At 35.8% G+C, this 25,721-nt stretch overlaps 1 protein-coding gene across 1 annotated transcript in view; it reads right to left on the reverse strand.

The window, feature by feature from the left end:
- The window catches only part of NALF1 (NALCN channel auxiliary factor 1), a 435,811-nt gene that overhangs the window by 407,570 nt on the left and 2,520 nt on the right, over positions 1 to 25,721 (reverse strand). The gene's annotated exons all lie outside the window — the stretch shown is intronic.

Below are 25,721 nucleotides of genomic sequence, written 5' to 3' on the forward strand. Positions count from 1 at the left end.
TTTTGTCTTTTTATACTGCAGTCATATAATATTGTGTTTTAGAGACAGAAAAAATCAGTATAGACTTTCTAGAGGATATTGATTTATTTTTAAATTACTTTTTTCTTTTTTCCATATTGTAACTGAGTTTTTTTCTTACTATATTTTTTCTTTTTTTTTTCTTTTCTTTATTTTTATGTTGTAACTGATAAGTGGACTGGCATATCCTTTCCTTATCTGTTCGCAAAATACATGCAACTTCTGTTCTCAGCTCAAGGCCAGTCAAAGATAAAATAAGGAAAGAACATCTCAGAGGTACAGTTGAAACCTGCAGGCCTTAAATCTGCCCTGTGTCAATCCACCTGTCTCGTGAAATAGCATTACTGACAGCAAAGGGACCACAGGAGTTTAAAAAGAAGGAGCAATAGCATAGGAATTTCTGCCTTATTTCCCTGTCATGTTTAGCCAAGAGGAGCCAACCTCCTGCTGATAGTGGAACCCTGGAAAAAGTTAAAGATAGAATCTAAAATGTTAGGCTTTGTGCTTTCCCAGATCAACTGCACCTGCGTAAGCAGTATGATAAATTATATAATTGTTAGATGTGATGATTGTTTAGTAATTAAATGTAATTATTATATAACCATAAGAAGAATAGTGAGAAACTATGTTGGAAATTCAGAGAGGGGCTAAATTTATGTATACAATAGAACAATATAAGTTTAATAATTAACATGAAAGTTATGTAACGATAGAGTATAAAACATGATCATTTCGGATGTATGGTCAGAGTCAGATTTGGGTTGAATATACCCCGATTCCCAGAGCTCTTAATAAAAAGCACCGCATATAATCCCCCATGATTATGTGTTTTTGAACGCTAACACTGCTCCTGAGAAAACAGCAGACTGGAGATAAGGCAAACTTGAGTCCAGGTGCTTGTTTGCATCTGAGAAGTCATCTTAAGGGGGTCTTGATATTATTGTTGACTGAGATACTAAACTGACACTTTAACAAATGATCTGTTTTCAACTGTTGGAACATACATTGTTAGATTTCAGAGTTAGTGAACAGGAAGCCATAAACATTCTTGTAACACAAGTTAATAATTTCATATGCTGTGCTCATAGACTTCAAATAAGTATTTGCTGGTGGTTGGTTCAGATTCAAGCTTATCTTCAAAACCAGACTACTATGCTCTCTTTTATTTATTTAATTCTTACACAAACAACTTATTTGGAGTATAATATTTCTGAAAAATCTGCATTCTGCAATATTTTCCCAGAATCGGAAAAAAAATCCCATGGCTAATTCTTTTTCTCTTTTGAACTCCAGACCAGAGGTCCTATTTCTGTTCACAGCTCATAAATAAAAGGATAACCTTCAAGTTTTGAAATTTAAGCGTAGAAGGTTCAAGATTTTCTTCAGTTCTGACATCACTTGATTTTTCTGTTCAAGACTCACTCTAGCTTCTCTAAAATGTGAAATCCATCTCTTGTGATTTGTGCATCATTATAATATTTGATGCTGTTGTTACTAATTTTTTCAATGAATTGTACAGTGTTGCTCTGAAAGTGTCATAATACAAACTACTTATTTTCAGCTACTTTTGTATTTATATTGCTTCTTCACTTTCTGTAAGTCCTACAACCACAAAATGGTTTTTAAAGTGTGTCATTTGCTCTACGTAGACAAAGGTTCACCTAGTTTAGTGTGAAGTTTCCTTGATCTTTATAAAATTCCTACAGCTAGTATAAAATTACATCTGACTTTCAAGTTGCATCTGGGAGATGGGAAGACTTGTTTTCATTATTTTTTCAGTCTGACAGCAGATAAAGACTTCTTCTATTTCTCCTGGGTTTTCTCCTTCCTCTTCCTTCTCTCTACCTTCCTTCTCCATCACATCTGACTATGACAAATGTATACCTGGAAGTGCAATAGGAAAACCACTTTAATAAGCACATATAAACCTGTCAACATGGACATACACCCCTCTTGGTTCATTTGCTGCTGCTTTAGCCCTGCAATATCACCCCTGTAAACCAACACTTTGTGCTACAACCCAATCTATGTTTTTTAAATAATTTCTTCCTCCTTTCCTCTTCTAGCATGTCAGCTCTTTTCATTCCTTATTCTTTTTCAGTTAATGTAGCAGCAGTGACCATTTTCCCAGTGGTCTCTACTGTAATTCCCCATTGTGCCCCAATTATGCCTAATTAAGTCTTCTACTTTTTTCTACTATATGCTGAACTTCCATTTCATGGTACAAAGGGTGGTGTAAGGCGCAGTTAGCAACAGGTACTTATTCACACAAAAGTCAAATAGACAGACAAATGTTAGAAAATAGATTAGATGGAAAAATAGCAAATATTTCTTGTCTAATATTTAAAGAATAACAGAGAAACCACCTGGAGAAAAGCTACTTATAAATACCGAAACTGTGATGTTTAGAACATGAAACCTCCTATCATTCAGCATAATACAGAAAAAATTCTTTTGCTTCTCGGAGAGCTCTGCGCAGTTCTCAGTCTGATCTTCCTGATCCTTACATTTGTGCTGCTAATTGGGCATGTTTCTTATGTTTATCATTCATTCTCCTTAGCAACCAGGGCACAAGTAAAGGAAGGAAATCTAATATAGAAATGTTCATTGAAGGTTCCCTAAAAAAAGATTAATGCTTTGTAGTATTAACTGCATTGAATTAAGGCTAACTCTTGGCATTGCATTTTTCTTTCTGGGTGTCATGTCCTTAAGTCATGATCTTTAGAGGCAATTTGGAGATAATTCTCACAGCAGAAGGAAAGAGGCAAGTACTCACTCTCTTTGTTTCTGAGGAACACAAGGAAAGATAAACCTTACTAAAGCAAACAGAATCAAATAAAAAAAATTTAGCAAATTTTGACACTCTTTAAATATTTTTGGCTTACCTTGAGCTTTTGAGAGACACATTGATTTTTATTTAAGAGGGTTAGATGAACTGCTAGTCTCCAATCCTGTCCTGTTTTGTGTTTCAATCGAATAGTTCCAAAAGTCATGGATACAGTAATGGAAAGAGATGTATGGAGAATGAATATAAAAATATCAAGTCCAGAAGTCAAAAAGCTAGAATAAAGCAAATAAAAATGGTCTTATGATCACCAAGATTGCTTTTAAGGATAACCTTAAGGAACCTTAGGAAAATCTTATTACAGTTGCCTGGGTAAGAAGGGATATGTAAGTGGAAGACCATAGGCTCATTACTGCAGCTTGAATTTTTGTTTGTTTTTCCCCATTCCATTGATACTATTCAACTTCTAACTGTGCTTCTTCTATGAAGACCTGCCTGGAGACAATTAGAGAGGTGTTTGTTCTTTTTATGCCCAACACTTTTCCATGTCTGATCCTGGATGAAAGGAAGGGAATGGGGAGAAAGAGGAAAGAGAGGGAAGAAAACCACCTCTTAATGTGTCCTACACTATTTCCATATTTTTGCTTAATAGTACTGACAATGTAGGTAGAATAAGTAGTGTTGAATTGCTCTTAATATTGTCAGAGAACAAGCATATGCATGCAGTCAATTAGAGGATAGTAGCTGGCATCCTGCACATCTGTATTCCACTTGACATTGCACTAATTTACTCATTAAACCAAAACCTAGAGAAATAGGTTTGCAGTCAAACTAGGCAGCAAGGACTCATTGATAGTAAATAGTTGAAAATTTTCTCAAAAAAAACCCCCTTGTACTGAAATCCAGAGTGCTGCTCAAGACAAGCTTGTTTTTAAGTGTGGGTTAAAAGGAAATCACTGAGTGGTAAAGAAGAGCAAAGAATATTATGCAGAATAACACCATTTTCTAAGAAGGGGAACCATGTACATCTTGAGCGATTCAGTTCATTAGATTCCCTAATCCTTGCTTTTGCATGGAAAAATAATTTGAACTGACATTCCTTGGCACATAGCAAATGTAGTATTTTCACTCACAAAGTCTTGTTGCAAACAACAGCCCCCCCTCTTTTAGACATCCAAACCTGCAGAATGTCTGTGGAAAGCATTCAAAGGCATAGCAATCAAGAGCCTCCACTGTGCAGAAGGCTCTGATGCAGAGACATCCTGCAGAGGCACTTCACTTCTCAAACATATTTTGAAGTACCATATAGCTTTTTCCTAACAGAAAATCAGGAGAAAAGGCAATGGGAGATCAGCAGCACATCTATAACATGATGGATTCATAGCCCTACTTTCCTCAGAGCAGAGAAACACCTGATCTGCAGTTCTTGTGGCTAACTTGCTGTCCGAGAAATCAGGGAGAAATTAATCTCTTTTAATTTTAGCTATCTAGGCTAACCTCCCATCTTTCTTAGATATCTGTCATCTTAGGCTCTTTTCATATATTTATTTGCCCTATCACAAAAATATTAGAGGAAGATGGACAATTCTTTGGAAATGCTGTTTTTTCCTCTTTGATACACAGTGCTTAACTAAGACTTTGAAGTCTAACTTCTACACATTAAAGCAAGAACTGATGAATCTCTCCCTAATTAATGGAGAGAGTGCAGAAACTCCAGAGGGTAATTCAACCCAGCTATTTTAAATGCCTATTTAGAGAAGAGAGGAAACCATTTCTCCCCATTAACTGTGTAGGGAGCCAAGTTAACTTGCTTAACCAGACACTTAGCTTTTGGACAGCAAAAGTTGCTAAGACAAATTACATCCCAAGTGTTCTGCAGCCCAAAAGGGGATTTCTTTCGATCCCTTCAAATCCTACAAAACCCCTCATAAAGCTTGTTTATTCAGACTTTACAGAAGAGTCATGATTTAGCTCTCTGCCAGTGAAACAAACATAATTCAGGGATGCTTTTTTTTCCAGACAAGGGAAAACAACTCCAAGCTAAATATCACTTCTAAGGTCTACTAGGTCATCTCCAGCCCCTGGATCAATACATAGATGGAATACAATTGTAAAGGTCACATTGGAAAGTTCCCTCTTCATAAAAATTTTCAGTATGGACAAAAAGGTAACTTACACAGTTCTTATCCAAGGCCACCACTTCAATGTACTTTCATGTTAGCAAATCTAATTCTTCTGTGAGAGATCATCATCTTTTAGATTGAAGTGCAAAGTACTGAAGGAAACAATTTGTTTGCAAATTCTGTTCATAACTGGAATTGAAAAGTGATTTAACTGACTCCACTTGTGCTATATTATACAGCACTCAAATCTTCGAAAGGAAAACTGTGTTATTGCTTTTTTACATCAAGAAAAGATAGGTCATTTTATGTGTTTATTAACTCAATAATGGCCAATTACCAGCCTAAAGCATGTCGTAACCTTAAATAGAAATTCAAGATGCAGAACATCATTAAACTCCAGGCAAAACTCTTCATTATAGTGTAGAAAAGTCAATCTTTAAGAAGGAGCTGTTAACTTTTCCTGTCAGTGTGCATTTGATCCCTCAAAAATAAAGATGATGTTTCTCTTTAAGCAAATTATTTTGCCTTTTTGAAGAAAACTGACCTAAGAAAAAAAATAGCTGGGAGGATAATGAAAACCAATAAAATTAATAGGCACTCCCTAACCCTCATAAAGCCTGAAATAAACACACTTGACCTCCTAGATCCAAGAAGTTCTGGGATACCATACTTGATCTCTGAATTAAAAAACCAGAAAACAGGTTTCATGCACATAATTTTTTTTATTGAATAAAGCCATCCATCCAGGTTTTTATATAAGATTTTCTTGTAAATTCCATTACATAAATACAGTATTACAGATATTACAGACAGAAAGCATCACATGGTAGTCAGTCTAAACTTTCTTTAATAGCCAGTCATTTCCACTTCAAAATTATTTGAGATGTTTATAACATTGTTATTTTAATGTACCTTGATGCGGATTTTTAATCCAGACTCAGTTTTAATGTCCTCAAGTTCATTGCAGTTTCTACATTTTAAAAGTTTAAATTTGCATGAGAATAGATAATCTTCTCTCTATTAAACAAAAAAACCCCAAAAACAACAAAAACAACCCAACAAAAAAAATTGCTAGTCATTTTTCCAAAACAGCTATTCCCTGGTTTCCTTTTGGACACAGGGAGCTCATTAATTATGCTTTTAATGCTAATTTTCTTGATTTAGTGGGAAAAAAACTTAGAAAAGTAGGTGGTGTGTAGAGAGAACACTTATTGTGCTCAAAAAGGTAGTTAACCCTTTTCTCTAACGCTCATTCAAAATGTCTATTTTAGCTTGATCTTAATGCCAGCCACAAGCAAAACTGTGAGTTACTGTTGCTTTTTCTTGCTGATGATCTCAAGGAACTGAGTCAACTGCTAGTGATTACCAGCACATGGGAACATCTTGTACACGGAAACATCTTACAGCCAGGCCAGACAGAGCAAAACATATCCAGATTTATGGTGGGAAACCACAAGGGGTTATTCTAAGCCAGTCAATTGCTGTCCTTTCATGACATACTGAATGAACGTGCCCCAGAGTATGTTCCAGAGGGTCTCACCTGAAATGTCCATGGAATGTCACCTGCAAGGAACAAGCTAGTGCTGCACCTGTCTCAAAAGGTTGCAGTATGGAAAGTGCCTCCACTTGATAAAGATGCTAAGTAAGTGTGCTCTTTCACCCTTTGAATGGTGAGCTTCTGCAAGAGGAGACTAGTTCTGGCAAGCAGTCATTTCTCAAGGAGGTGATTATTAGAAGAAGAAAAAAACAGCCTTTATGGGATACTTCTCTTGACTGAAATATTACCTAAAAAAATTTGGGCTCACCTTGTCTATGACAGTCTTTTGGAAAATATTTGGGTAAAAGCCTAACTAGGTAAATGTTAAGTAGGTATTTTTTTTCATTACAGAAAGGAAGAAAACAATATTGAACCTGTTCAAAAACTGTGTGATAAAGATTCTGACCTTCAGTAAATCTTTGAATAGTAATGTGTAAGTAATGATTTCTCCAAAGTTTTCTATTGTCACAATTTTACACAGTGCAGAACTTCTTTTAATATGCTGCTTAACCAGGAAAGCAAATCAAATGAATTTTTTAATTATAATACCTTTTCAGCTGCCCATCAATTGTCTTTTTCTAGCTAAACAGAAAGTAGAAATACTTTATTACAAAATCCTTTGCCCCTGCATGTACAACAGATCACATCCAAATAGAATGCAAAACCTGACATGATGTCAACTTGAAGTGAGTTGTTTACAAGAACAAAATCCTTAGTACTAAGTCAGCTAAGCAGCTCAGGTTTATGTTAAAGTGATCTGAACACCACAGTGTCTGAATTTCTCTTCTTCCATCTGGAAAACTCACCTCCTGCCAGTCTATAGAGAGCGGGTTCTTTCTCATATAAAGAGACATAGGCATTGTACCTGGTTACTGCATCAGCAACACCTCTAGATAAAACACTTGTATTGAAAAAAATAATTTTCTTATAGACTGTCTTCACTGTTTCTGTTGCGTGCTTAGTAACCTCCACAACAAAATACATTTTAATAATACAACAGAATATTTTATACTTTATTTTGGCTGTAAGAAGATTTCACAGAAGTATCCAGAATTATCACTGAAAAACATCAAAAAATCTGAATAAAAATATTTCATACTCAAAAAGCTCTACATTTTCTTCTGCCAAGTACATTAAACTGTCTTAGCTTCATTGAAAAGCATTTCTTCCTGTGTTAACTTTTTCCATGTGATAGAAATTAGATCCTAATTTACGTCCTAACTCAGCGTGTGAGTGCTTAGCATCTCTGAAAGCCAGGTCATTCCTCTTAATATCCTATAGACACTGTTTTCTGAGACTGTCCTCCTAAGTAATTCCTACTTGAACACTTATGAGAGTAGAACAGAGAAGGGATTCTATTCCCATCGCTGTAAAACATCCCTGGAGGAGCTGAAATGTAGCCTGTTTCCACTGAGCATATTTTGATGTTTGTAATATGCCCTGGTGTATGCTGGAAGACCCAGAAGAAGCTATTACTGAGGCAAAAGTTCCTCTGGGTCTTTTGCTGCATATATATAGCTTTGGTAAAGTTCCAAACCTGGTGGCTTTTAATGGTTTAAAACATTCCCTGGAGGGCATATATTGATGTAGGTGTACTCAGGTGGGAATGGCTTCAAACAGGCTAGCTGTTCCACTATTGCCCTGTCCTAAGTCCAAAATCATTAATGTGGTCGGTAGGAGAGTTTGAGCAGTTACTCCACACTGTCTGAGACATAAAAGCACCTTTCGTTGCTCAGAGGAGGAGAGGGGATTGTTCAGCATCAGAGTTCTATAAGAGGTGAAAGCAATGTCAAGACATATATGATCAAAAATAATTCAGCAGATGTGGCTCGAGTTTTTTTGTCAAAATACTTCTAGAATTATTACTAGTCATTAAAAAAAGTTCTCAGCAAAATCAAGTTGGAAATCTCTAAATACATAGAAAAGGACCAAATAGTTTTGAAGGCAGAGGAAGTTATTGCTACATATTTCTTCTCATCTTAAGCCTTTCAGCTACCACTCGATGTCATTCCCACTGTTTCACTATGTTCAAGTGCCTTTGAATATCTTCAAGCTGTGGAGGACACTGAACATAACACCAGCAAATTCTCTACCTCTTAACTGAGTTCTCCAGCTACCAGGCAATTATACAAATAGTGCAGAATGGCATCCCCAAGCCTGCTGGGTTTTTGGAGGAGAGAGATTTTTAAAAAACCCAAACCTGTTTGTTCCTCTGAATGAATGGGGTACAGAACCCATGGCTAGTACGATGGTTTTATAAAGCAACACCTGAGAAAATGAGGCATGTGTGTGCATAGATGCTGCAGCACATACAGGGGAAAAATTTGGAAAACAAGTACTTAGAAACAGTGTATCAGTAAGAATTCCCAGAATTCTTTTTTGTCCTAGATTTCTCATCAGAATGTAAGTTTACCTTGTTATTCCCTTTCCAGCTATGACGCTATTGCATGACCCAGCACACATGGCTCCAATTCTGCACACATCTTTGAGAAGAACATGTTCCTCTCCCTTCCAAGGGTTACAGAGCTAAAAATAAAAATAAAATAGATAAATTACACTTCAAGCCAATCAGATCTTTGAACGTGGAAGCTTCAAGTTACTTTTGGGAGTGCAAGGGTTGTGGATTTTCCAGTGCGCCTGGCACAAAGTGCCTATGGATGTATAAGATGCATAAACAATGACAGGTACATCTGAAGAGGGAAGTGGGATGGTTAAATGAGAATATATGTAGCAACTAAGTACAAAAAATACGACCAAGAGAGACCATGACTCCCCCTCCAATAAGTTAAAGGGGAAACTAAACAAGATAAGAATATAGGAGAGAAAGCATATTATTTTCACATCTCTTTTTTACTCATAGCGCTGAGGATATACCAGAGTTTCTAAATAAAGAAAAGGAACATTTGATGATTGAAGTATCATAAGAGGAATTGTTGGAACGGATCAATAAGTAAAAGATTGATGTATCTCAAGAATGGGAGACTGTTTATTCAAGACTCCCAAAGCAATTTAAGATTAAACAAAAGAAATCCACAATTATGCAGTTTCCCATTGAAATCAGTTAGTATAGTGTACTGAACCACACAGGACAGCAGCGATCTTCATGCAGCTCCTGAGGGAAACTGAGGAAGAATTCAGCTTCACACACACATATTACTGCAGAAATAACTGAGGAGCCAATTAAAAGCAAAAATGTTAAGTATGTGGATCAAAGTTAAAAGCCTTAATGCCCTGTATATGTCTTTAACCTATTAGCATTCTTTTGGCATGTAAATAGCAGATAAGAAAGAACTGTCAGATACAAGTTTTCTGGACTTCCAAAAGCCTTTGAGAATGCTTCCCACAATAGGCTATTTGAGAAACCAAGTAATCACAGGATGAGAAGTAAAGCATTGTCATTGACTAGAAATCAACTACGAAAAGGAGAACAGAGAATGCATTTATTAGTGGTCACTGCTCCGTGCGGCGAAAGGTTAACAGGCGGGTGCCCTCAGGTTCTTTACAAAGGATGGAAGGGTTTAATCTATTTATTAATCATCCAGAAATGGGTCTAACAATAAGATGGAAATGTTTACAACAGACACAACAAGTCTTAGATTAATTAAGGCCAAAACAGGCCAAGGAGCTTTTAGGTTGCTTCAAAGAGCTCAGTGAAAGGGGAAACAATGGCAGATGGAATGCAGCACTGCCAAGCCTAATAGAAGCACAGGGGAAAGAACCATATGAAATACTTCATCTAGAATTAAAAACCCAGTATGACCACTGAAGGCAGGGGGAGACCCTCTTGATAAGCACAGACCAATGAAAATACTTCTCTGGCACTAATCACAATCGAAAATAAAGATATTGTTGAGAAAGTGAAGAAAAAGGGAAGAGTACTGGCATAAAGGCTAAAAAGGCTGAGAATTATTTTTTTAGGGGTGAAGCCTAGCACCTTTAAATTAAGAGATAAAAAAAGACATAATGAATAAATAAATTTAGATCATAAATTAAGTAAATTATATCATTACTTAACTCTCCTCATAAGATAAATAAAGAATTCAACAAGACTGAAAATAGCACATTTAAATCAGAGAATTGTTTTTCATTATTATTTAAATCAAAGACATAGAACTCCTCATTTGATGTTGCCAAGTTGAAATGTAACACCACTTTAATGAAGGACTTAGATTTTTCTGTGGATTTATACATCAACGCTCCTCACAGTACTCTGTTCAGTACAGCAAGCCAGAATCAAACCCACACAAACAATAAATGAAAAATCCAGCTACCTCTGCAGTCATCATCTGCTATTTCATGGGCACACAGCTTATTCTTATCCCAACTTCTATACATCATAAACCACTCTTTTCAGCTGCAGGTCTTCAGCCATGGATACTCATATTTTATTCTCCCTTTCAGAAAATTGTCCTTCTTAGTAGGGAATATTACCACATCAAAGACCCACAGCCAAACTCATCGGGAGAGGTTGGTTTGGCAGATAGCTTAAGGAGGGAGGAAAAGAGAAAAAAAGAGAAAAAGCTGGGTAGTGATGAACAGTAAAGAGAAAAGGCTGGGTAGTGATGGACAATGAAGCAAAAAGGATAGCTAAATCCTAAAATATGTTTTCAGTTGTCATCTTTACCACTGGTGGGCACAAATTGGAAATGTATTTAGGATAATCCTGGCTGCATCAAACCAGGAAGTGTGGCCTGTACCCGTGTTCCTTTAGATAATTAAAGCAATAGCAATGTGTGAAACAGTGTCTACCAGAGGCAGCTGCTAAAAGCAAAGTCGTACTGAATGAACACTTGATACATGCATCCTTTTTGCCAAGAATCACAGGTAACACCCACATTGTAATGTGTTAGAGATGTAGGGAACTCTTGTATTACAGCAGATGTACAGACATTCTCATTTATATGGACAATATATAAATAAAATCCTTCTCTGTCAAAAAGACCCCCTGTACTTAAATGCCTTCATCAGTCAGTAGCCACTAATACAGCTCAAAAACTGTATGGAGCAAATAGGCAACATATCCCTCAATATATTCAAAATTATATTTTCCTGGGTTTGATTACTGGGTTTGGTCCACCCCTTTAATATAATTCTTAGAAATATAAGCATCGCCTTCTACCCTAGTCTCCACTTCAATCTAATAGTTTGCCCCTAGACATATATATATATATATATATATATATATAAAGAGGAGCTGAAAAAAAAAATCTGTAAGAACTATAGGAACAGAAATCTTCACTCAACTTTTAAAAATAACCAACAGATTTAACATATGCAACAACAAGAACCAGATTTTGATGAAATTTTGGTTTAATTGCTACACATTTAGAGAAAATAATTATTTTGAACACTGTTCTAAGTACCTTTGAAAGTGAAATTTATGTCTAAAAGTAAGATATCCCTTCATATATGAAAATGTATTAATAGAAAATAATATGGAAAAGTATTTTACTGAATCATTAGCATGATAAATTGACTACTACCTAATATGAATTAAAAAGAAACTTTACAAACTGACAAACAAATTTCTGGTCTGGCGTAAAATTCATTTTACCTTCCAAGCTTATTCCCAGAGCAGATCACTGAGCAGTGTAGTATGTCAGTTCCTACAGACTGCTTGCCAAAAAACAGAGTCTTTTCAGTTTTGTCATTCTTCAGTATCAGCTCCTTCAGGCTTCAGGGTAAAGCAACATGAGTATAACCTGAGATACATTTGACTGAAGTCTTATGTGAATATGTTTTCTGTCTACTCTTATGTTGACCTTAGCTAAGCATCTGCAGTTTTGGCTGTCTGCCACTCTGCTTTTCCTGCTGGCTGGGCAATGTCTCGTCTCCGCTGCAGGGTCTCCCTTGCAGCTCCTGGTCAGGTCAGTAACATCAGGTGGTGCAGAAAGTGCTGATCACCTGGCAGGTATTCTTCTCATGTTTTGATCAATCACAGAGACCCTGATACTATTTCAGCCAATTATTTCTTTATCCACTTTTGCTAGGTCAGTATATCGCTTTTCTTGCCTCCTTTTATCCCTACTCAGGTTTCAAGCTTGAGGAAAAGGTAAGAAAGTTTCCTGGTAGTTACCAAAGCTAAAAACATTTTTAAAACCCCAGATCATCAGGAACATTATGACTATTAGAATATGACCTCTAGAAGAACTCGTTTTCCTCCTAAAAGTCCATTAAATTTACTTTAAACAAACTCAATACATGGCATGAATTGTCAGGGTTCAAGAGCAGTGACCTGTGATTACTGAGCATATTGCAATAAAAATATCTAAATAATAAAAACTGGAAAGGTGGTATTCCTTGTGTACTAAGGGCAAATATTCTACCAGCAGAGAAATATTCTTCTGATGTTTTATTTTCTTATGAACTGCACAGTACTTTCTAATCATTCAAAGATAAAAGGCTTACTCTGTGAAGGAAAATAATATCAATCCATAACATAGACACACTTTTGTCTTGTATGCTGAAGAAATCCAAAGAAAATGAAGTCTTCACATGCATATAGAAACTGAGATAATTAAAAAAGAAAATCAGTTACTTAGGCATTCCTGCATAACTAATTGTCAGTTCAGTGGCTACCAAAAATCTAGCCTGAACACTGCATCATAGTATTTTTTTTTTATTTTAGCAGGAAAAAAGAAAATATAATTAAAACATAGTGAGGGCAGTATTAAATGAAGACTGGACAGACTAGCTTCACTGCTGCCAATTTCCCTCACAAAAATTTTTCCTTTTCATGATTATTTAGATATTTTTGCACCATTCTGAAACTAAAAACTCTAGAATTGCCACAATGAAGCACTGACAGTTCTGTTCAGCCCTATGTCTGAGCGTTGGGAAGGTGCTGTGAAATCCACGGTGAGGACAGAGGCAGACCCAAAATGCAGCAGAGCTGCAGTGGTTCTGCTGCACAGAGGCTTGGCAGATGCAGGGAAAGCACAGAGCAAAAAATCTGCATCACCTTCACAGGCATGCCAACAGAAGATAAAAGAAAAAAAAAAATAAAAAGGGATAATACATGATTACTGCCATGATTATCTAGAGCCAGGTGCAGTGAATCATTTCAGGAATTTGGCTCAGGGCCTTGAGCTGCAGTCCTAAAGAGATTGCTGAGATACTTGGGGAATTATCTCCAGGTTGAATTTCGGCCTCTTTAACCATAACTATATGAGTATTAACAGGGAGTGTGGCTCTGTAGAGACACTCTGTAAACTGACACTGTCCCAAGAGCGTGGTACCCCCATTACATGTTGGTTTTGTTGGTTTTACTTTGGGCTAGCCCCAGTCCTTTTTAGGGACTGCACATCCCTAAAAGTGCCTGCACCTCTTTATGGGTGCAACTCTAGGGCACCTGCATGCCTTTGCTTTCAGCAGACAGCAATGCAGCTTGTGTGGTGAACCAAGGGCACTAAGAGTGCCAGCAGGAGTGAGTGGGAAGTTTCCAAAGCACACCTCTGGCCTGAACTAAAATGCTGATGGAGGCAGCCTGAGGTCTGCAGGCTGTCTATACTCAGCTCAGGCACTTGTGATTTGTTACAGACTCTGTAAGAAATAAATAGTTGCCTTTTAACTCTATTAAGACAGAAAGTCAGGAGCAAAGTGTGAAGCAGGACCAGCTCTGTGAGCAATATCCCAGTTGCATCTCATGGTGGACCTGCATGCTATGGCCTCCTGAACTGCTGAATTACTGTAATATTTAAGTTCCCCAGTAGTGCTTTACTTACAGGGGAAAAAAAAAACTCTAAAAGGTTTCAGGTCTTTTGCTTCTCTTTCAAACATATCATAAAATCATTTCAAATATCTCTGTACTCATATATACTTCACCCTGTACTCAGGAGTCAGGAGTACAACTTTAGAGGAACCCAAAAAAAAAAAAACCCTACTGATATTCACAGCTATCATATTCCTTCCTATGAGCTACTGATCTTAACTACTAGGTTGGTAATACTCTGAGATGCAAATATTCTTCTGCAAACTACAAAACATATCTCCTCCTCCTGCAAGTCTAAAGAACTATAAAAGAAGAAAAAGATCTCTTCCATCCCAAACTTCTACTGGCATTCTTCAAATCAGACCTATATTAAAAACTATTGAGCACAAAACCCAAAAAACAATGCTGTAAATATTTACTTTCATACCATCATTTAAATATGACTTTTTCTGTAGCAATTAGAAAAAAATAAAACACCGGAAACTAAAAAAACTTTTGAAGAAATATTTGGGAAGTGACTGTAATTCATGCTTATATTGAACAAGCTAACACCATTCTGCCCTTTAAAATATTGCAGGAAAAATATAAAAATTACATTATAGAACAGTAATAAAAACCTGATCTCCCAGATAATCACAGTGATCAAAATATGCTGCTCTTAAAAAAACCCTCACATATAAGCTGAACAATAAACTTTGTTGTAATGTGCAAACAGAGACACAGAAACAAAAATAATCTAAAATATTCCACAAAGGGTCTCCACAAATGCATTGTGAAGACCAGTGTAAGACAGGCTTAGTGGGCATCCCAACAATAGATGCATTTGTATTCTACTTTTACTTGGAACCTTTCTGAAGTATTGATGAAAGAAAGAAAATACCCTAAGTAATTTACACTTCCTCACAGAAAACAAGCAAGTCCTGAAAAAAAGAAGAAGACCATTTAGAAACAATTGCTACATTTTCCTGTACTTCTTAATTTTCCATAATTCATGACTTTTCATATTTCCACAGGACTGCTGCAGAACTGTCCTAGCCTTTCCAGAATGCTTAATCCTACATCAAAAATCTCCTTGTTCCACTTCCTTTAAGACATATACATATATATATACACACACATATGTGTGTATCAAACCTGTAATTTTTATTTAAGATGTCAGTGTTAAAATTACTACCTTTTTTATGAGTGTTGAAGTGCACCACAGAGGAAAAACTTCCATTACCTGATCAATTCTTCAACTTAGACTTACATTTTTCGCTGTGTTTATGCCAGCACAAATATAGAGTGTCTTTGCACCAATCAAAGTATTCTCTCTGGATTTAAACTATTAATACTACTGATCATCAACTCTCCTTTTAACCATGGTGGATGACCTACACCCTTGGCTGGAAAAGGCAAATAATTTTGCTTTGTTTTCTTCAAGATTTTCCTCTCCCTGGATAGCTGAACAACTTAAGCTCATAATATTTTTCTACAGCAGTGCCTGAAAAATCAATAGAATAAGAGAACACAATCAAGACCAAGTTCAACAACAAAGGGGAAAAAACCATCAATCCAACAACAATAACAAATTAGTAATGTCAGTCAAAGACAGGAAAATGAGCATTTAAAGCAGCCTGAATATTGTTTTTTGTAGCAAGGTGTGTAAAACAAATCCTTCTGAGGCAAACTGTCCTTCTGAATTCATATATTTGAGTTTTAAAAGTATCATGTTCCTCCTCTCAAAACAGCATTACACTCAAGTAAAGCCATTTATTTCAATGGAGTTAGTCTGGTTTATGTTGTTGTGGATTGCTGACTAAAGAAATTTGGTCTATATTTACAAATGAAAATAAAATAATATTTTCAATTCATATCTGTCGTACAGAGACTGGCTTGCAGTACATTTTCTCTGCTCTGGTCCCAGGAATTAATCTCAATACCTAAATTTTATAAAGCTGTTGTTACATAAATGATTTAATTTCATTAAATTCATTGTGAGGTTGCAACAAAAAATGTGCATTTATAAGGTTCAGCTTTAACAATTATGAGATTTAAATAGAGACAAAAGAAACCATAATGCACTTCTAACTGAATTGGAATATAAAACAGGAAGCCTCATTTCCTGAACTCCAGTGCTATACTATATCTTGTTAGCTAAACTCAGCCTATAATAGGGGTCATTTCCCCAAGGATTGTTACATCATAAAGCATAAATGAAAAAAAAAACCAGTAAAAATACAAAAATTGTTTCTGTTTTCAGTATAATTTGGGTAATATTTCAAACGTAGCTTGTTCAGAAAATCCTATTTCTTCATAATACTGGTCCAAGTTCTGTCAGGTTCTCTGTAGAAATATTACATCAAGACTTTGACTCCAGAGCAGAACAGGACTGGAAATGAACATCTCTCATCTCTGGATGCATGAAGAATTTTAAAAGTCATCCCAGGGGACCTTGGCTATGTTTTTGACTTGCTTCCCTTTTTAAGTGCAGAACCTCAAGCCAGTGGAATCTAATCCTCATATATCCTCAGCCCTGGCCCTGCTCCAGGGCAGAGCTTCTGAGTTCCAGGCAGGCAGCACATAGCACATGCTGGGGCATCCCCACTCACAGGATGCCGTGAGCTTCCCATACTTGCTCCCTTCTGCAGAAAGAAAACCTTGCTTGCAATACACCCAGGCTCTCATTAAAGCACTGTACCACAATATTTACAGCTTGAACATAGTATGAAAGGAAAAATATTAGAGAATGGGTTTATACCTCTAGAGGTACAAAATTTGCACTATCTCAAAACAGATGCATTTGGGATACTTTACTAAATAATAAAAAAGGCAAGTAAATGAGGTTCTGATGACATGGATCTTTTCCCACTGGTTACACTGATTTCCTGGCTTTAACAGGGCTAGAATCAGTACAGACACATCCCACTGGGAAACCACCAGAAACTTGCTGAAGGACTTTACTAACAATCAGTGCTCTAAATAGATGTTACAGTAATACTTCTCTTTAATCCCTTCAGAGATTTTAATCTTTACCAAAGCATGGATTTGGGACTCCTTGTAGATGTTTTAATTATAAAGATTACAATTTACATACATAAGTTTATTGCTATAGTTTTGATAATATATGCTGGAACTTATATTTCACTTATATTTAAAAATAATTTACTTTTGAAGCATGATGTGCTGTACCAGCATCACCATAGTCAGTTGCACAGTGAGTTGCAAGTCGTTCAGTACACAGGAATTTTCACTTCCAGCTATGAAGTATGTCTTCACTATCCTAAAGCCTTTCTATACAGAAATCCAGTTTCAGCAATTATAGATGAAGACAATGTTAAGAGTAGTCATACAAAATTTGCATGTAATTTTTGTGGGTACATTTTCAAATATATATACTTGCTTTATTTATTCTCAGTATAAATACCCTAAAAACAAATTGGACTTTTCATTTGCCATTTAGTTGTTGTTCTACAAGCTGGGTTTTATTTTGAAGAACATCTGTTTTTTAATCCAGTGTATGTGTATACAAAAATTTGTCTCAGCAGAGATGATTTTAGTGCCTTTGAAAATGTCACTTTACCAGTGAAAAAATACCCCTCTAAATGAAGTTATACTAGTAAAATATTGTACTTTCTTGATGCATGAGGACAACAAATCAACTAAAATGAGTTAAGAATATACTTTCCAAACTAGCAAAAGCTTTTCCATCTGGTAGACTGTTCATCATGAAAAATAAGTTTACATTAATAAATGCTTATATTTATCATCTAGCATTTAGTCATCTATTTACTACATACAGAGGTCTCTGAGATATGTAATTAACTTAATAGATTTTAAAGTATTTAAGAGTTGCTCAAGGTTTGCCTTGAAATCCAAGTATTTATATAAATAAATGAGTCTCATACATTTATTTATTTTTTTTTTTAGGAAGAACTTGTAAGTGTAACCCCCTAAATACAGAAAGCAAGCTAACCAATGTAGAGCAATGATTAGCAAATCATCAATCAGCAAGCTCTGGAAACTCTCTTATTCTCCTAAAAGAATGAATAAAATTAGAAAAATATTTTTTCAAAGTATCTCATCTTTTTCCCATCTGCTTAATAAAGAATGCCCTCTGATTCTGGACTGTTAATACTTTAAAATGTAATAAAGATACTTCATTGTGATGCTTAACAGAGATGAAGTCTGTTGACAGGCCCAAGATACCATTTACATAAGTGTTCAGGCAAATTGAAGGCAACATCTAATCTAACATGCAGAGGATCAACAAGAATTAAACATGTATTTAAAAAGCACTCTAGATATCATACTTCCTCCATGGAAAATATCTCCTAAAAGCTACAACACATTGCACATTCCAAAATGGAAACATAATACAATTTCTTTTTCTTTTCCTCCCTTTTAAAAATTTTATAATGGATATATTTGAAAATATAATACCTTAATAATGAAATAACCTAAATCACAACATTTAAAAATCATTAAAATTACAATATCATATACCGAAAGTAAAAATTTGGACCTTTTGTTTTTATTTGTTATCTGTCTGGTACCATTTCCTACTAATTTTGCTGAAGTCATTTAAAACATCCACAATGACTTCCAAGCTGTTGAGAACTTCTAAAAACATAGACTGAAACATACTGTTTGCGGGTAGCTTCAGATGATCTTTACTGTTGTTTTTAATCATGAGGTTTTCTTCTAAAGATGAAGCATCTGAATCAGCTCTCAGAATCAATAGATATTAAAGGTGAACATTTCCATCGGGCTCTCAAACACACCTCAGAGGACCAAAATATATTAATGAATAACTGCTGAAGTTTGTCACTTCAGCATTTATCATCACCATTCATCCCAACAACTTTGTTGCATTCAATCAGTGCTTCAAAGGGTCATAACAGATTGTTCCATAAAGGCTTGAGGCCAATCCTACATCAGACACAGCTTTCAAACACATCTATCAGTTTTTTAAAAGGAGAGGAGGTGAGATGAGATGAAGGGTGGGAGAGTATCAAGCATTGATCAGCTTCACTTCAGAGTCACTTACATTATGCCCTATTATTTTTGTCGTTATGGACTGGGAGCTAATTGGATATAGCTCTTCAGTGTGCATGTTCTGAAGGAGAAATTCACATATTTCATATACCTACCCTGTTTGCAAACAAGGTCAATTCCCAAATCCAAAAGGAAATCTAGTCTTTATTTTTAACATAACTCCAAATTAATCAAATCTCTCTACAAGCCAGAATATGTCTCCAGTGCCTCACTACATTTCTATTCATCTAACTGATTGATGTTTTAAAGGAAATCAAGCTCACAGACATTCTCACTTGGAGATGTTTGCTCCACAGTTCTGACAAGAGAAAAGTACAGTGAAAAGTACTTAGAAAAGTACAGTATGCTTACTGTAGCAAAGTGGCATAAGTGTGTTTCTTGACAGAGGGAGTTTGGGCAGTCTTGGGAGTTTCCTCTGATTCGGACTCAGGGAAGCAATTCTCTTACATAGACACTCCACTCCCCCAAAAAATCCACCCTCCTTGTAAAGAGAGAAGGGAGAATAAAATAAATAATCTCTAGCAGATCTACCTGCAAAAATATCTATTAAGAAGACGACCTACAATTGTTATTGTCTAGTTTCTCAACAGAAATAACAACTGGAAAAGTAATATGCAGAAGATTTTGGTTTTCTCTCAAAAAAAAGGGATGAAAATGCACTTGTGTCATAGAAGGCTCTTTCCCATTCTCATCCCTAAGAAGCAGATTACATAGCTCACAGATTCTTCAGCAACAGAATATAGATATCCTAGCAGTGAAAGAGATTTGTGATTTCATTAGGTTGTTGTAGGACAGCACAAGTAGTAGGACATTACAAACTTTTTCAGAGTTAAATTTTGCATATGAACATAATTTCATCCAAACTTAATTTTTATACCAAAATCACTTTGTTAGAATTCATCTAATATGACTTTTGAAGTCAACAGTGGGTGGGAGTGTTTATATCTGATATAAAATGACGGTATGTCCTCTTTAGAGACAATAGACATAAATATTTTAGAGCATAATCCATCTGACCTATTTTAGATATCCACTTCATTGTGAACTGACTTAGACTCTAGAAATACCTATGTATCTTCACTGACTACAAAGAGAATCTAAGCTTTTATATTTTTTGTGAATATCCATAATGGATATCTAGCTTTTTTTTTTTCCAATTTGTCATATGGACTACTTTATTTTTCTGTGTTCTGAGGTGTTATGACTGATATTTATCAAAAAGTAATATTTAAGAATTCAGCTTTTAAGTTACTTTTCCCCTTTTAGGCAATTCACAGATCTAAACGCACTATGGATCTTAGTGCAAGACTGAAGTTATAAATGACTAAGTATAGACCAAATGATTTTTAGGCAGGATAAGTGATAGAACTATAATTTGCATTTTGATTACCTTTCCCAGAAGAACCTGAAATGAAGAAGCAAGGCTGTCACAGTCCCTGCAAGGTGCATGCGAAGCATGCTGCTTGAGGTAAAGAGAACAAGTGAACAAACTGAAATTGAGGGCAGAGCCATGAGGCCCCAAACAATGGGACATTAATACCCTGAAACATTAAATGGTGGTTACTGGATTAGGGTGGAATGCACTTCAACTACTCTGTGCTAGTAATCTGCAGTCCTTTTTTTCCTAACTCAGGAATGCTGTACCCATTGACACTACGAATGGGATGAGTACCTTGATGATCAACTAGATGCAAACTTTTAAAAGTTATGTGGGGTTAATGCACTTCTGGAAAGAACACCCTGGGGAATTTCTCTTTTAGGAGTGAAGAAATCTGACCCTGAGCCAGTAAAGCATTTAAGCAATTGAATAACCACAAGCATGTGCATAGTCTTCCCTGAGTGCAGTACCATTCACCTAGCTCAAAACAGGCGACTGAGAATGACTGCTGGATCGGGATTCTAGGCCAAAATACAAATCCCTTAGCACATAGTCAGTGTTGCTTCTTGAATTATACCAATACTACAAGAAGTCTATACTAAATTCATCCACATATTTTCTTAAATTAGTTTTGAAAAATAATTCAACATTTACTTTTCTAAAAATCACCTGAACAAATAACACCAAAACCTGTAAAACTGTGCAAACATCAATTTACAGTCACACTAGCTTCACCAAAGTGAATTTTATACCAAAATTTTTAAAAAGTGTAAACATTTAAGTATTATGTAATTTTTTTAAGTACAGCATAGTATTCATTTTTAAAAAAGCTTTAAAATAATAATTGTATTTCAAGAGATTCAGAAAAGGCACTAGTTCAGTAATTAATGCGGGGATTTTTTTTTTTGTTTGTATTAGACCACAAGTACAGATCTTCAAGGTTTAATTTGTATGGGTTTCTTCTGATTAGTTTAGATATCACTCTTTCATAGAACTATCATTGTATAAATATGTGATTAAGATGTGCAACTGAAATATACAACTTCGTGGCAGATGCTGCTCTATGTGATCTTTTGTAACTGAAGGGTTCTTTTATCATTTGAGCTTTTGGGTTTGTATTTCTCATCTGCTCTTTTCTGCCAGCTTAATGGAGATTTTAAATCAAAACCTAATTAGACTACATATGCTGTTTAGGAAAAAGTTCTTAGGAAAGTAATGATTCATATAGGCTTTGATATTTCCAGATAACATCTAAGAAGAAATGTGACTTTAATTGTTTTAAATAACTTCCAATCACCCCCTTATTCAAGTAAAAATATTCAAGTAAAATGTTGAGCACAGTTCTTCGATCAAAAATTTCTTCGGTAAGAGAAATACCAACTCTATACTTCTATCAACTATATCATCTGCACTTAGTGATGAAAGCCTTTATTGACACACATTTTTCAACTAAGTAGTATTATACATCAGGTATTCTATGATATATTTTTGATACCAATACCAAAATCCTCAAATCAGAAGTTATCAAATTATATTTAATTCCTGAAGACCAAAAAACTGTGTGTTCATGTTGAGAACCTAGAATGTCAGCCAAAGTTTGCTTTTTAGCAATGTTGATATAAGAAGAGTTGGTATCTTTTTATTTTTTCTCTTTGATATTCTAGGAAGGAAAATGAATTATTTTAATGTTATTTTAAATATATGCACTTAATTGAATTATACATTTCAATATTTTAACAAGTGATAAGAAAGGCCACATTTTAAACACTCTCAGCTTGCACTAGGTTAAGGAAATGTGTGTCAAAAATGATGACTGGTATCTTGTTCAAACACTAATAAACACATTTGTCAGGAAAACCCTGGCCTCTGACACTTAATCACAAAGATTAAGCTCCACCTTTAAAAACAAAAAAGGAAAATATTAAAAATATTTACATTTTTATGTCCTACTTAGTTATTTGACCCAGTTCTTAATCAGAAGTAGCCAGAATTTTCTTCTATCCCACAGAGCGATTGCCTGCTGCCTTAAGAATAAAAGCTTGAGTATTTCCCCTGATAGAAGGCTGACAAGTCATAATGAGGAACTGTGTCTTCCAACGTCAAGCCAATGCAGTTTCTGTTAATTATCTGAATACTGTACTGTGACACACTGCATATAAAAATTATTTTCTGGAAACCAAGAAATGATATATATTTGCAAGACAAATCTCTTCAAAAATAACCACAGATTTATAACAGGCAATAACAAGATTTCATAAGCATTTTTTAAAAATCTGAATTCAGTTTAAACAGAAAAGCAGAAGTGTAAATCCAGATTTCCAGTTACTCTGCTACTTTAGTGATTCAATAAAGCTCAAGAAATTTGTTTCATCATCTAGTTGAATATGTAATAAATTCAAATATTTTTCTTAAGTTTACTGTTTAGCCATTACTAATATGTGACTATCAAGACAAGGAAACAATATGTAGAGACATCAGACTTTAAGAAGAGTTTATAAGAAATAGGTTGGAGACAGATTTATAGTGAAGCAACACTTATATCCCAAGCTTCTAAACAACACATAAAGTCTACTGACATAAAAACAATATAAAATGTATATGCATATTCATTGATACCACCAAAAATAGTTGTTTTCTAAATGTTGAAAATTGTCAGCATTTTCTACAAAATTTTCAAAAACCCCATGCAACTTAATAGAAGTTTGATGGTAAGACCTTAATTACAGGACAGTACACTTAAGAAAACCAAACAAAAAAACCTGAGTATACTCATATATTAAAACTGAAACTCACCACATAGAATAGCTAAATGTGATCTGTAAGTCAAACAAACTCCTGTCTACAAAATTCTGCATTATAAAGCAATCACTTTAAAATGTTCTTCAGAGACCAGGAGAGTTGTAGTGGAAGACAGAATATTTTGAAAGTATAGTTCATCTTCTTTTGGTTTGAGGTAAAAGAATGAAAACATAAAGTCTGAAGTTTATACTCGTGCATCAAAGGCATTTGTGATATGTTCTATCTGTTATCACCAAAAGTTCTTTCTGGAAAGGCAAAACTTGCTGAGAAACCCACCATAACCTTTACACTTTACTGTGAGAAACCGACTGAGTTGAGGATGGTGTATTGTGTTGGGGTGAGTTGGGGAAGGGGGAAGCAACACCCAATTGCAAGTTTATGCTTGACTGCTATTCAGAGTACATTTTATTATTGTTTATAATCAGCTGTAATTGGTCAACTGGATGAAAATATCTCTTTTTCTGTGAACAAAGCTGCCCTCCAAGAATGCTAAAGACAAATATAAATAGACTAGTTAACAAGCCTTTCATTGTATTGAGGCAAGACTTATAGACATGGTTATTGAGTAAAGGCAGTATTTTTAGAACTTTGTTTAAAAGAAAAAGCAGGTCACCATATAAACCATGACACCCACCAAATAATGTGTACCTAAACCACACACGTGTCAAGTTATTTTCTATTCTGATGCTTTACCTAAGAATTAGCTAAATCGCCAACATGCAAAAAAAAAAAAATTACTTACACACACACCAAAAAAAAAAACCCCACCAAATTCTGAGTTTTATAAACTAAATATTGCAACAGTCACAAAGTATTCGAGTTTCAAGTTTCACCTCTTCACTCTCCAGGTCAGCCCATGCACAAGCACATGAACGCACGCGTCAAACCGCTGGACGTGCCATCCACCTGGCTCTCGCAAGTATCCACACGAATCAAAAGGCTCCAGAGGGACCCAGACACACCAAACCAGGGCACGGGGGCAGAGAGCGGAATCTCCTCCGCCGGACCTCGGGCTGTGCGTGCGCTGCCTTGCAGAACCTTGGACAGCGGCTCCCTGGCCCTCCTCGCAGCGCAGCGCAGCGCAGCGCAGCCCAGCCCAGCCCCGCGGCTCACCCCACCGCGCTCCCCACCCGCACTGGGTGGGCACCTGCACTGCCCACCAGATTCCCTGGAGAAAGGGAAAACAGACTAAGTTGCACCCATGGTCTGTTTTGTTTTTTTTTTTTTTTTACCTTTCCCCTTCTGAAATATATTTCATTTTTAACACAGATTGGTTGGCCAAATTCTCAAAACATAAAGCAATATCATGTGGCATTCAGAACCGCAGAAATGTAGGTCACTGGCTTTTGTCTAGTTCATTAAAGTTTCACACAATCATTTTTAATGTCAACAACCTTTTCTCTATCATTAAAAAAGTATTTCTCCTCGTTGGGTGTGTGAAGGGAAAATCGTTAAACAGCATAAAGTTGCTGTTGTGTTCATTTCCAAAACCTTTTACACCCTGATATTCCGTAGAGCAACTGAGGACTTTGTGGCAAAGTCAAACTAAACTGTGATACAAAAAATCACTTAGGAATGAAAATGCTGATCATTTGGCATCGTGGAATAGTAGGTCAGTTTCTAATTACAGAGCTACCGAAATGACAGAGATTTCCTTACAGCAATAGAGATCTATTTACATTGGATATCCTTTTTTACTCATCCATTTCACTCTGGAAATAAAATATGTTTACATTATCAGTAACTGAGTACATAGCATATATGCAATGAGTGTGTACACACACAGTTTGCAGTCTAAAAACAGTTGAGTCAACACTTCTGGTGATTCTACCTTACTTTTGTCAGGTTTAGAGAAAAAGTAAATACAGCAACTTTCCTACCTTTATCCAATTAGATAGCAGGTTGTTTCAGCTTCTGGAGGGACTCTGGATCCATTTTTGTGGCAAATATATGCCCAAATTATACTAAGTGATTGGTGAATGGGACTGTTTAGGCACAAACTGTTACCATTAAATGATTTCAGACGGCCCTGATGAAGTTACAGAGCACAGAGGTCCTGCCAGGCCTCCTATTTAGAGCAGTGATTCACGTGCATGGTTGTGTCCACTGCTAAAGCAGAATTTGGTTCAGACTCGTTAGTGCTACAGTAGTTGAGATAATCTAGTTCAGGGCAGAGATATTCACCTCCTACCAAGTACTCAAACAGGAAGAAAAGCATGCAGTTAGCTATTGTAGGCACTGAGGACAACTCTTTTCTTCTGCCCTGTCTTGAGAGATAGGCCAACTAATCTTGTGCAAAACTACAGAGAAGGCAACATGTACAAGAGCCAAAG

Source organism: Melospiza melodia, chromosome 2 (assembly GCF_035770615.1).
Source record: "Melospiza melodia melodia isolate bMelMel2 chromosome 2, bMelMel2.pri, whole genome shotgun sequence".
In the NCBI taxonomy this organism is placed as follows: Eukaryota; Metazoa; Chordata; class Aves; order Passeriformes; family Passerellidae; genus Melospiza; species Melospiza melodia.